Source organism: Crinia signifera, chromosome 9 (genome assembly GCF_055691185.1).
Source record: "Crinia signifera chromosome 9, ASM5569118v1, whole genome shotgun sequence".
Lineage (NCBI taxonomy): Eukaryota > Metazoa > Chordata > Amphibia > Anura > Myobatrachidae > Crinia > Crinia signifera.
Genome location: NC_139225.1, coordinates 3,638,534 through 3,652,625, shown reverse-complemented (window position 1 = coordinate 3,652,625; position 14,092 = coordinate 3,638,534).

Below are 14,092 nucleotides of genomic sequence, written 5' to 3'. Positions count from 1 at the left end.
GAGATGAGCCCTGAGAGGGGCCTTTACCTCCGGAGGTCAAGTATTAGGCAAAATGTTGCCGAGGAGAAGGACTTTCTCCTGTTTGGTTGTTCATGTTATGACCCGGATCTCATCGAGGTCTTGGTTTGTTTAATGTTTACTGTTAATTTTGTTTGTGGGAAGGGGAGGGGGAGGGGGGAGGTTCAGGAGGGTAGATTCGCAGGTCCTGGGGCAATGATACTGATAAAAGTTAGAAATGTTATAGGATGTCAGTCTTAAGGTTGTGCTCATGGAACGTGGGTGGAGTGAACTCTCCTATAAAACGTAAAAAGATTCTTATCTACCTTAAAAAACAGAAGGCGGATATCGCCCTGTTACAGGAGACTCACCTCACTGACACGGAACATGCAAAACTTGGGTCAATGGGATATGTTGTGGCAGCTTCAGCCTCTTTTGGGTCAAAGGCCAGAGGGGTAGCGGTCCTGGTGAAGGCTTCCCTGAATGCTAAAATCACCCCAATTTACACTGACACGGAAGGTAGGGTGCTCATTATTAAAATACAGGTACACAATAAGGAATATACTGTGTGTAACATATATGCCCCCAATTCCTCCTCTAGACAATTTTTCCGTAAACTTCTGTCCAAGCTGTACCCCTATTCGGAGACCCCTTTGATAATAGGAGGAGACTTTAACATGGTGGCTAATCAGGTACTGGATCGCTCGGCATGCCCTAGAAGGATACCCTCCCCACCCAAAATAGATATTAAATACATCACAGAACAATTACATCTGGTGGACTGTTGGAGATTACTATACCCGACAGATAAAGACTACACTTGTTTATCAGCTGCACACGGTACCATGTCCCGTATCGATTACGTACTTACTGCTTCCTCCATTCTGTCTCACATTTTCGATGCCGGCATTGAGCCAGTCTGTATATCGGACCACTCGCTGATATGGTGTGACATAGCCACGTCGGTAGATACTGGGACTCACCGCCAATGGCGCTTCCCGGCATATTTGTCTTCCTCCACCAGGTTTCGCAATATGTTAGAGGCAAAATGGGGGGAGTTTTACCATAATAATAATGGTCAGGATTTGGACCCATTGGTGCTGTGGCAGGCTGCGAAGGCAGTACTCAGGGGGGAAATTATGTCGTTTGTAGGTAAACATCGCAGAGATAGGGCCGCCCTGGTCCTAAAAGCCCAAGAAGAACTGACAACCTCCTTTGCCCAATTTAAAAGAACCCATTCAAACGTTGACAAACAGAAATATATACAAGCTAGATCCCACTTTGATTCGATACTAGCGGCAGAAGCCACTAAAAATATATCCAATTCCAACTTCCAGTTTTATAATAATGGCAACAAAACGGGGCGGTACCTGGCCAACCTCCTTAGGGGATCCAGACCATCAGCGGTAGTCACTTCCCTCAGGTCCCCCGAAAATAAATTGACGCACAAAGGCAATGAAATTTTGGAAATATTCAACAAATTTTATACAAAACTGTACAGCCAAGAGAATATAGATCAGGCCAAAAAAGAGGGATTCTGGGGGTCAGTAGACATACCCGAGATCTCGGACTTACATAGAGAACGTATTAGCGCCCCCATCACTGAAGAAGAGGTCAAGCAAGCCATTGGCATGCTAAAACCCTTAAAAGCGCCGGGTCCAGACGGGTTTTTGGGGGAATTTTATAAGATACTAGGCCCAAAGGTGGGGGAAACGTTAACTAAAGTGTTCAATGCTATCGTTTCTGGTGAGCGGGTGCCATTATATTTTAATTCGGCAGTGGTTAAAGTCCTGCCCAAACCGGGTAGAGACATGGAAGACCCAGGATCATACAGACCGATATCACTACTCAATGTAGACTACAAACTATTGACCAAAATCATGGCGGAGAGGCTAAAATACATCTTGCCAACGGTGATCGACCCAGACCAAACGGGATTTATATGCGGCAGACACTCCGCAATAAATGTCCGCAAGGTATTAGCAGTGATTCAGGGGGTAAAGGGAGGGGAGAACCCAGGTGACCAGGCGATTATATCTATGGATGCTGAAAAGGCGTTTGATTTGGTCACCTGGGATCATTTATTTGAAACACTTCACCGTTTTAAGTTTCCATCATCATTTGTAGATCTTCTTAAAAACTTGTACTGGCACCCGCGCACCCAGATAGCTTGCAACGGATACCTTTCTGCCCCTTTTGAAATACAAAGGGGAACCAGACAGGGATGCCCCCTGTCACCCCTCTTGTTTGCGCTGGCACTAGAGCCATTGGCTATCGCATTAAGGAAATGTCAAGGATACAAAGGAATAAGAGTAGGGGATACAGAGGCAAAGATTTGTCTTTTTGCTGATGATATGCTCTTGTTTGCTTCTGACCTAGAAACATCCATGCCAGCGATAATAAAGGTAATCAAATCCTTCGGATCATTTGCGGGATATACAGTAAATGTGAGTAAGTCTGAGATCTTATGGATAGGGAAACGGGGACCACCTCAGGGGATGCCCTCGGCCCTCAGTCAATTTAGGGTTACTACAGAATCTATTAAATACCTAGGAATCCAGATACCGGGAGACTTGTCCAAATTATATCAGTTAAACTTCACCCCTATTGTTGACAAAATTATAAAAATACTAGGCAATTGGAACAATGTACCCTTATCTATGATGGGTAGAGCGGCTGCCCTACAGTCCATAATATTCCCCAAAATTTCTTATTGTATCCAGATGCTGCCTATAAAACTAACAGGGAAAGACATGGTCAGATTAAATAAAAGTTTCTTTCAGTTCCTGTGGCAGGGAAAGAAGCCACGTATGGCAAGACATAAGACATTTATCAGAAAGTCTGAGGGGGGGTTGGGGATCCCAAATATTGCGGCATTCACCCAGTCAGTATTTCTACGCTACATCCTGGACTGGCTGTTGAACAGTCAGTTATATACACACAAGGCTCTGGAGGGGGAGCTGGTAGCCCCACATGCTCTAGCAGCACTGATACATATGCCAAAGAACTTACTTCCTTCAGGGGCCCTGAATAACATAATGTTTGCTGATACCTTTAGAGTTTGGGTTGATATTAACAAGAAATTAAAAAGAAAACACACTGTCACAAAATTCGCCCCACTGATGGGCAACCCAGTCTTCCCTGCTGGAATTGCTTCGGCAGGTTATCGCAGATGGGCAGAAAAAGGAATAATATCTATCAAAGACGTATTTGATCCTGGGGGAAAAGTAATGTCTTTTCAAGACCTTAAAGATAAATACACGATACCCAACAGTGACATGTTTATGTATTTCCAAGTGCGCCACTTTGCGCAATCACTACCACCCCCCATGTTGAATCCCGAACTTCCTGATATTCTACACTCGATATTTGTACTCAGCACAACAGGACCGTTCAGACTAAAATATATATATAGTGACCTTTTGCCGGCAATGCCGGAAAAAATTTGGACCGAGGCAGTCACAGCATGGCAGAAAGATATACCGAGTATTGTAGAAGCTAAGACCTTTATGAAACCGATGGAAAAGACCCTTAAAATACTTAAATCTGCCCAATTGCAAGAAGTTCACATTAAGACCCTGCATAGGGCCTATATTTCTCAGGCGCAGAGGAAACATTTCGTGCCAGAAGAATCGGGAAGGTGTCTGAAATGCAAGGGCATGGGGGCGGACTTCTTTCATAGTATGTGGGATTGTGGACGCATTAGGAAATTTTGGGACAAGGTGATGGGATTCATAAATGGAATATGTCATTTACAATTGACCAAAGACCCTCTGGCAATGCTATGCACAGACTTTACAAACTGGAACCTGCAGGGCAGGAAGGCCGAACTTAGGCCCTTTCTCACTCTGGTGGTAACGGTAGCCCGGAAAACGATACTAAGGAATTGGACGGTGCCCTCTCCACCATTTTTACATTCAGTAAAGCAAAGTTTACTAGACATCCTTCACCTAGATAGGCGATCCACAATCCCACATATAGAGCAGGGAGTCAAAGGATTTATACGTAAATGGGGGGTATACATAGAGTCACTGGATGGGGAAACCCAACAACGTATTTATTCTTTATATGAAGGCACAACATGGTATTTAATTAGATCTCTTAGCAGAGAATAAATTGCACTCAGGACCTGAAGTGGGGGGGGGGGGGGGGGAGGAAGGGAAGGGGCAGGGTGGGAGGGAAGGGAGGTTAAGTTGGGGAAATTAATCTAGGGTATGTTGTTCTATATATATTTGTATGTCATGATATGTTTTGTGAAAAGAATACAGAAGACACCGAACAACATATCTTGTCAAAATGTCACGTTTTATTTATGTCCATTGTGCTCGTATGTGAAGAGACAGTATATTTCGAGTATATGATGTACATATGCAAAGCGAGATCTCTACTGTTAACAGTTTGTTATTTACCTGTGCTCTGACAAAACCAAATAAAAATGTTTTTGAAAAAAAAAAAGAAAAATGTTTATTTTCTCATTTCTCTACTAACAAAATGCAAATTGACAGTAATCTATAGCAATCAGAAATTATCATGGGCATTTTACACGTCGCCATATCTGATTGGTTGGTGTGGGTTAGACATTTGCTGGTAAACACCAAAAAGTTGGATGGAGATGGAGGCGCTCACTCACTTAATGGCCTCTTTGAAGTTCTTAAACCTTTCGTGTAGCTTAGTCAGAGGAGCTGAAATGTGTTGGCATTTATTGTCTTGCGTCATGTTGCGCAGCACTTTTCAGATAATAAAGGATCAATCAGCAGCTCTTAACCATTGGAGCTCACAGTCAAAAATTCTCTCCACCCAAACTGGGGTACCTTCGTCATAAGCTGTATTACCTACTGGGATGTATTTGTCTCCCAGTGTTCTGCTCCCAGTCTCCACCATTGTATTGGTCATAGTCAAGGGTGACCTTAAAAGATTGGCCACCTGCGGTCCAAGTTTAGGAGGCTCCGGGTAGCTGCAGGTCCCCACACTTACCCGCGGGTACGCATACTAAGATCGGCCATACTAACAGCACTCCCACTATGGGTATATTGCAGCCACATACCCTCCCCCCAGGTAGCTGTGATGAACAATCCTTCAGAATGCCCACCCCCTGCTGCTGGCGGCTGGAAATGTAAGAAAGACAATGTTTTCAGTTAATAAAGTTCTACAGTTTAAAAATAAAAAAAAACTTTATGGTGTAAAAGTCTATAAACACTCAGGTGCCGGTACCGGTCTAGTAACGAGTATGTTCTGCTTTCAAGTGGACTTCAACAGCAATTTCACTGGGCAGGGACTCCAGAAGCTCTCTACTGCCTAGATAGTGTACACCATGCCTCCAGAATAATGGAACCAGGTCATCGATGGCCTAATGAACTACACCCCACTTGTTCTTTTAGGTACAGATCCAGCTCCGAAAGGAGCCAAATTAGGATTTCAAATTTATTGTAATGTTTCTCCAGCCATACTCTGATGCCAACGCTGGTTATCTGTATGAATCCCCTTCTCCACACGTAACTTCTTCACATGCCCACCTCTAAGACATTTGCTATGAGACCCCACACCTATGTACCTCACTCCCACTTCCAATAAGACCATAGCAAAATCTTCCCTGTTCATCAAAGCCTACTAGTCCACCAGACTCCTCCCTAAGGGCGCTGAGAAGGGGAATACTAATTACCCAGGTATTGCATTTTAAATACAACTTTTTATTGAGGGGGTGTGGCCATACCTCCACAAATCTGCCATGCCCTCTCCAGTACGCGGTTCCACCACTGGACCACCCCTTCTAGACCTACATCCTGTCAGGACCCTGGTTTCTCATGCCGATCACACATCATGGGCAGGAGTGTGACTGGGTCACACAAACCTCCTGGCGTTAAATACTAAGTATATATAACCAGTGAAATAAGCTAGCCAGCTTGTAAAGTGATTGGTGGTCACAGTACTGAATATTATATTATTGTCCACTTATTCAATATATGACGCTAGACTTGTGTTATATTGTGAAGTATTTATAAGAAGAAGACTTAAACAATTTATATAAACATACACAATGTCAATGTAAAGTACAATGTTAAAAATGTCATTAGATAACTGGCGTCCCAGTAATCTAAAAGGGAACAGTGAGCCTAATTCAGTTTGGCTCGCTAAGCAGCGAATGATTTGTCCTGCCTTCAGAAATAAAGTTTTATTTCCTCCGCATATTGCCGATGACTTTTTCTTCTTCGCTCTTTTCCTTTTGGTGGGTGAGTGATTTTGGTCCCAACACCAATGACCCATACCCAGAACAAACAAACCGGTGTCCACAGCAAACCTTTTCTATGGTCCTTGCAGATGGAATTCATCATTTGGGCCGTGTGATATCTACCAACTTCTCTCACTTCCAGCTCCCCCACCACAATGCTATCTGCTGCTCCAGCCTCTTCCTTATCTCTACTCAATGCATTATCTTATTGAGTAACCTGCTTCAGTTCATTCATCTACACATTGTTCAACAACCCCCAAATCATCTCCGCTACCTTCAACTCTCTTTTCTGCCTTCCTCCACCACTTGCCACCTCCTCCCTCACCACTCAGGACTTCACTAACTATAAATGCACAAGTGAAACCATTTTATCCAATCCATGGGGCTAATTCAGCTTGGATCCCTGAATAGGGAAAACACAGTGGACTGCGCTGACATCAGAGACCCTCCCTAAAAATGCCTTAGAACGCCTGTGTTTTCCAACCGCTCCCGGAAAATGCCATGTGTCCACCCAGAAACTCCTGGATTGCGAAACAATTGCAGTTTGAGTACGCGCAATTCGAACGTTGCACCCTGCCCCCCCATCCCCTCTTTTCCTCACACCTTCAGCCCAGTTATTGTCAAGTCCAAGGTCCTCACTCAACCTATACTTTTGGGTAAATTTACTAACAAGGGAATTCTGCTGAAGATGGGATTTTGCCCATAGCAACCAATCAGATTCTACATCTTATTTATTTAACACCTTCTAGAACAGGGATGGGGAACCTTCGGCCCTCCAGCTGTTGTGGAACCACACATCCCAACATGCATTGTTACAGTTTTGCTATGTGGCCATCAGGGGTTAAAGTGGGGGGGAACTGGGTGGAACTGAGTTCCACCACCTCTAATGGTAGGGGGAACTTAGTTCCCCCTCCACCACAGTCCTGCATAGTAATTCCAACAGAAAACCTGTCCCAATGACTTCCTTTTCTGTCAAGGCGTATGTGATGTCATCCTGTCACTGACGTGAAGAAAAGCCACTAAAAGAAGCAGGATTTGTGTATGCTGAAGACAATATGTTCTCCTTATACATGTATGTGAGACATACAGTACATGTATAAAGAGTACTACTGTGTAGCGTAACTTGAATAAGGGACACTGCTGTGTGTCATAATGTGATTACTATGTGGTGTAATATGAATCTGGGACACTACATGTGGCATAATTGGAATTGGCACACTATTGTGAGACTACTGTCCCTTTATAAAGCATGGCAGGTAAAGCACAAATTTGTTGTTTGTAGGGGGGTGTGGAAAACCCTGGCACTGGGCCGATCTCAGTTGGGGGCGCGCGTGCGTGGGAGGGGGGGGGGGTATGCGAATGGGAAATGAGTTCCACCACCTCTCCAGGACCACTTTAAGCCCTGGTGGCCATGCTTCAACTGTTGCAGGGCATGCTGGGATGTGTAGTTCAACAACAGCTGGAGGGCCAAAGGTTCCCAATCCCTGTTCTAGAAGATAAGAGATAGTTTTTGATTGGTTGTTATCCCATCTTCAATAAATAGCTATCTGCATTTTTTATTCTGTCACTCTCTTTGACAAGGGACAGTGGAAACAGACAATCTTTACTGCTACAATAGAGGTGAACGTCACCCTGGTGCCTGGAGTAATTCTGCTGAAAAACATATGATAGCGACAATCACATCTGTGCGGCTGCACCCAAACAGCAATGCTGCAGGTGGAGGGATTGCTCTGATCTATCTATCTATCTATCTATCTATCTATCTATCTATCTATCTATCTATCTATCTATCTATCTATCTGTCTGTCTGTCTCTATCTAATTACTATCTATCTATATCTAATTACTATCTATCTATCTACCATCTATCTATCTATCTATCTATCTATCTATCTATCTATCTATCTATCTATCTATCTATCTATCTATCTCTCTCTCTCTCTCTCTCTCTCTCTCTCTATCTATCTCTATCTAATTACTATCTATCTATCTATCTATCTATCTGTCTATCTATCTAGATTCGGTATGAAATCCTGACGGTCAAAATACCGACAAGGACAAAATCCCGACATTTGAAATCCCGACAGGGTCAAAATCCCGACATATAGAATGTACAGGTGAAACAGTCTACATGACTTTCCGTCTACAGGTTGCGAGGTCGACATGGGTTTTTTCACTGTTTTTTGACCCGAATGTCGACCGACATGGACACAGTTGGAGGTGAACCGCAGCCCCTCGCATAGCTCGCTTCGTTTGCAATGCTTCGGGCACAGTGCCTCGCAATGCTTTGGGCACAGTGCCTCGCAATGCTTTGGGCACAGTGCCTCGCAATGCTTCGGGCACACTATTTTATTCTCCCACCACGCCCTAGTGGATAGACCTAGGCCCTAGGCCACCTGTCGGCACATGTCGGGTAAAAAAACAGTGAAAAAACCCATGTCGACCTCGTACCTGTCGACCGAAAGTCATGTAGACTGTTTCACCTGTACATTCTATATGTCGGGATTTTGACCTTGTCAGGATTTTAAATGTTGAGATTTTGACCATGTCGGTATTTTAAATGTCGGGATTTTGTCCTTGTTGGGATTTTGTCCTTGTCGGTATTTTCATCCATATGCTAATTAATTTAAAAACAACATAATTGGCTGGCTGCTACTAAATCCGTTGCCCCCCTCAGTTGGTCTGGTCGCTATGGTACCTGCATTGTGATGCCATGGCGCTGATGTCGCACTGCACTGACCATTGCCGTAGAGAAGTCCAGCCTCCAAACAAGGACCAGACATGCCTGCGTTGTCATGACTACTCCCGCTATCTATAGGAGTAACACATCGACAGTACTATGGGAGCTGCCGCCTTTCAGCAGATTAGATTTACTGTCTGGCAAACCGCAGATGCAGTGCCCAAGGTCAACGACCAGGCCTCTCTACTTCCCCTGTCTGTCCCATTGCCCACCTCCTCCATATTACAGGCGTTAGATGCGGGGCCCAGAGTGTTCTGTCGGTGTCGGTAGATGAAAGGCTGTGCTGCCATCTGCAAATATGGTGCCACTTACACATGGGGAGATGAGTGTTCTGCGCAATGCTAGATCACACAGCACACAGCGCTGTCTTCTTATCACCGTCTTCATTTTGTTCTGTAGCAATAGTTACTGTGTTGTTCTTTGCCACAGCTGGAAGCGCCCACTGCAATCATGGTATAAACAGACAAGAAAGAATTTACTTCTCATGGAATACACTACATTATAACATCTATTTGTGTCTTTAAGTATTTAAATTATCCAAATATAATTTATGGTTAAATTATAAAATATGCATTAAATACATGAAGAATTTTATTTATTAGGAACTAAATAGATGCATTTAGCTTGCGATCAATTAATAATAATTCTGTCTAATATTTGTTTGATGAGTATAAATAATTAGGTAAAAAAGAAAGAACATAAGTAAGTCTGCTGGACAGAGGCCCTTATTCTGGTTCACTGGCAAATACAAATTCCTTCTCTTATGGACAAAACCATGTGCACTGCAGGGGGGGGGGGCAGATGTAACATGTGCAGAGAGAGTAAGATTTGGGTGAGTTATTTTGTTTCTGTGCAGGGTAAATACTGACTGCTTTGTTTTTACACTGCAATATAGATCTCACTTTGAAGAAAAACCCCACCCACATCTAGTTCTCTCTGCACAAGTTACATCTGCCCCACCTGCAGTGCACATGGTTTTGTCCATTTGAGAAGGAATTTGACTTTGCGAGTGAAACAGAATAAGGGCCAGAGTGAGCCTCATTCAGACCTGCCCGTTGAGCAGGTAGTTAGCAAACATTAGTATTGATTAGATACCCATTACCATGTATATGTTACTTTTGCTTTAAGAAATCTTCTGCTTAGATGTTGGATTTACAGAGAAAAGTGTTCCACACATACAAGAAGCTCAAGCTACTGATAGGGTATAGGGAAGAATCCCATAGTAATTCTAAATTTGAACCCATATATTAATGTTACTGTATCCTTAAAATGGTTATCAGGGCCGTTTCTAGAGGCGGACAAGCCGTGCAGCAGCCCGGGGCGCCGCACGGCTTGTCCGCCTCTGAAACAGCCAGGGCGCCCGGCAGTCTAACCCCCCCGCCCGCAGCCGCAGCCGCAGCCGCTGCCGCTGTCTCCCCGGCCGCCCGACTCCACGCTGGAGAGGGGAGGGGAACGCATCGTGCGTTTCTCCGTCCCCTCGCCCACGTCACTGGGCTGCCGCTGTCAGCCAATAGGAGCTCGGGCGCGGGATAGGAGAGAAGCACGATGCGCTCCCCTCCCCTCTCCAAGTAAGTTTGTTACTGGGGGCATATGTTTGTGACACTGGGGGGCATATATCTGTGGCACTGGGGGGCATATATCTGTGGCACTGGGGGCATATATCTGTGGCACTGGGGGCATATATCTGTGGCACTGGGGGCATATGTTTGTGACACTGGGGGGCATATATCTGTGGCACTGGGGGGCATATATCTGTGGCACTGTGGGCATATATCTGTGGCACTGGGGGCATATATCTGTGGCACTGGGGGCATATGTTTGTGACACTGGGGGGCATATATCTGTGGCACTGGGGGGCATATATCTGTGGCACTGGGGGCATATATCTGTGGCACTGGGGGCATATATCTGTGGCACTGGGGGCATATATTTGTGGCACTGGGGGCATATGTTTGTGACACTGGGGGGCATATATCTGTGGCACTGGGGGGCATATATCTGTGGCACTGGGGGCATATATCTGTGGCACTGGGGGGCATATATCTGTGGCACTGGGGGCATATATCTGTGGCACTGGGGGCATATATCTGTGGCACTGGGGGCATATATCTGTGGCACTGTGGGGGCATATATTTGTGGCACTGGGGGCATATGTGTGGCACTGTGGGGGCATATATTTGTGGGACTGTGGGGGCATATATTTGTGTCACTGTGGGGGCATATATTTGTGTCACTGTGGGGGCATATGTGTGGCACTGTGGGGGCATATATGTGGCACTGTGGGGTATATATTTGTGGCGCTGTGGGGGCATATCTGGCACTGTGGGGGCATATTAGTAAACAGCATCGGTTGTGCGGCAGCGGCACATGGGGCATAATGTGTAATGGGCATTACGATGTGGGGAGTATTGTGTAATTGCCATCACAGTGTGTGGTCTAATGGGCATCTTGGTGTGCGGTGTAATGTGTAATTGTCATCACGGTGTGCGGCGTAATATGTAATCGTCATCACAGTGTACGGCGTAATGTGTAATTGGCATCACAGATAAATAGTGTATAATGATTTAAGTAGCCTGTCATTGTGAGGCGTACTAGGTCATTGTGTGGCCTTCAGCCAGCCAACTTAAGTGCGGGAGGACAATAACAATTCCTGCAGCAACCAATGTCTGGTCTTGCAGGTTGCAAAAGTGTGATATAAGGTAATTGTTTTCCTGCTAGACCACGCCTTACATTAAGCCACACCCCTTTTAATATCAAGCCACACCCCCTATTTCGGCGCGCGCCTTCGGCGCGCGAAATTACTATAATACCATGCTATGTATTGGGGGGGGCGCATTTTTATTTCTTCGCCCTGGGAGCTAAATTGTCTAGAAACGGCCCTGATGGTTATAAGCTAAAATACAGTTTGAATACAAGAAGCATATTCAGAAGTCTGAAGATGAGGACAAAGACACCAGGAAGTCATCTAAAACATTCCACGGCGGAACACCAAGAAATGGGCATTCCTTGGCAGAACACCCTATTATGCCTGAAGGAGAGAAGGAACCAGACTAGACCTCTGGACCAGCCGATGTTGGCCTTGTCCTAAAGACTGTCCTTTGATAAGAAATACAATAAGAAGATTCCTTTTTATTTAGGAGAATAATTGACTTATTGAGTTCTTGTAGAACAGTTGTATGAATGGACTGTTCTGATCATTGTCTTTTTATTGCTATCTGTAACCAATCATATCTTTTTATAGTCTGCTTTTTGGGTATAAATAAAGGCGGACCAACCCCGCTCTTCAGATCCGAAACTTCTGTTGAGTTGACCATATCCAGCGTGGTGTCTCTTCATTTCTGGTTGAATTGCTGATTGCAGTAAATACTCTGACTGATGATCGAAGGTAGTTTTTCAAACTGGTGAGGAGCCTGAATCCCATTACTACTAACAAGGTTTGTAAATATTAAGTAGAAAGTGTTCCTTATAATACCCCTTTCAGACATACGACCCAGCAATTACCCAGCATTTTGAGTGCTGAGTCATTTGCCAGGTTCAGTCTGACGCCCCCTTTTACACATAGGGCCTTATTCAGATCTGAGCTCAGTACAAATTTGTTTGGAAAATGGGCAAAACCATGTGCACTGCAGGTGGGGCAGATGTAACCTGTGCAAAGAGAGTTACATTTGTGTGAGTTATTTTGTTTCTGTGCAGGGTAAATACTGGCTGCATTATTTTTACACTGCAATTTAGATTTCAATTTCAGCACACCCCACCCAAATTTAACTTTCTTTGCACAGGTTACATCTGCCCCACCTGCAGTGCACATGGTTTTGCCCATTTTCCAAACAAATGTGTACTGAGCTCAGATCTGAATAAGGCCCATAGGGTATATTCAATGATTGTCGGATCCATTCCAAAATTGTTTTGACGGAATGGATCTGGCATCCATTATTCATGCTCACCTGGCGCACGTTCTTGCTGGTATGGGGCATTATTAATGTCTCTAAAAGACACCCTAATACCCCTTAAGGGTCCCTCAGAGGGGATGCGGTTAATTTCCGGTGGTCGGAATCCCGGCGTTCAAAATCCTGACGCTGGAATCCCGACCGACGAAATCCCGAAACTTTCTCCATCCGTGGGTGTCCACAACACCCATAGAGGGAGAATAAATGAGTGTGCCGAGCGTAGCGAGGCACCGGGCCCGCTGCGTGGCGAGCGCAGCGAGCCCACAATGGAGGTCGATCCACGTCCCCCCCTTGTCGGGATTTTGAACGCCGGGATTCCATACCGAATCCCCTCAGAGTAATACTGCTTAGATCTTCCTGTGAATATTCTTCAGGATGCATTAGTGTCATTTTAATAAAGTAATTCTATGTAATACATATTGGTTGCCATTCATCATTTATATATAGTTTGTTTAGACATCACAAGTGCCACATACACGATTATATACTACTGTTGATAGAGTCATATAGAAGGTGAGCGCTTAAGGCCCCCATACATTAGCCAATCACTGGCTGCCCATTCATTTGTATGTTTTATTTTTAATATGTGCGCCGGCTGCCCGCCCGCTACCCCTACGCTGCCCTGCTCCCGCCGCCTTCTACGTGCGCCCGCTGCCCAGCTTCACATACCAGGCTCTCTGGTCCCCCCTCGCTGCGTTCACCGCCCCGGCCCGCCTCCAGGCTGCACATAAGATTTACCAAACATTGGGCCTTATTCTAGTTCACTCTAAGATAAATTCCTTCTTAGCTGGACAAAACCATGTGCACTGCAGGTGGGGCAGATGTAACATGTGCAGATAGAATTAGATTTGGGTGGGGTTTTTCTTCAAAGTGAGAACTATATTGCAATGTAAACATAAAGCAGTCAGTATTTACCCTGCACAGAAACAAAATAACTCACCCAAAGCTAATTCTCTCTGCACCTGTTACATCTGCCCCCCCTGCAGTTCACATGGTGTTGTCCAGCTAAGAAGGAATATGCCTCTAAGAGTGAACTAGAATAAGGCCCATTATGTGCAGCCCGTCCGACCTCCCGACTCCAGCCCTATGCACACGGAACCGTCGGAAGGGATGTCAGCACATGTGATTTGGCCTGATTTCACGGCCTGCTCCATCTGAATCAGGTGAAATCGGGCCCAAATCG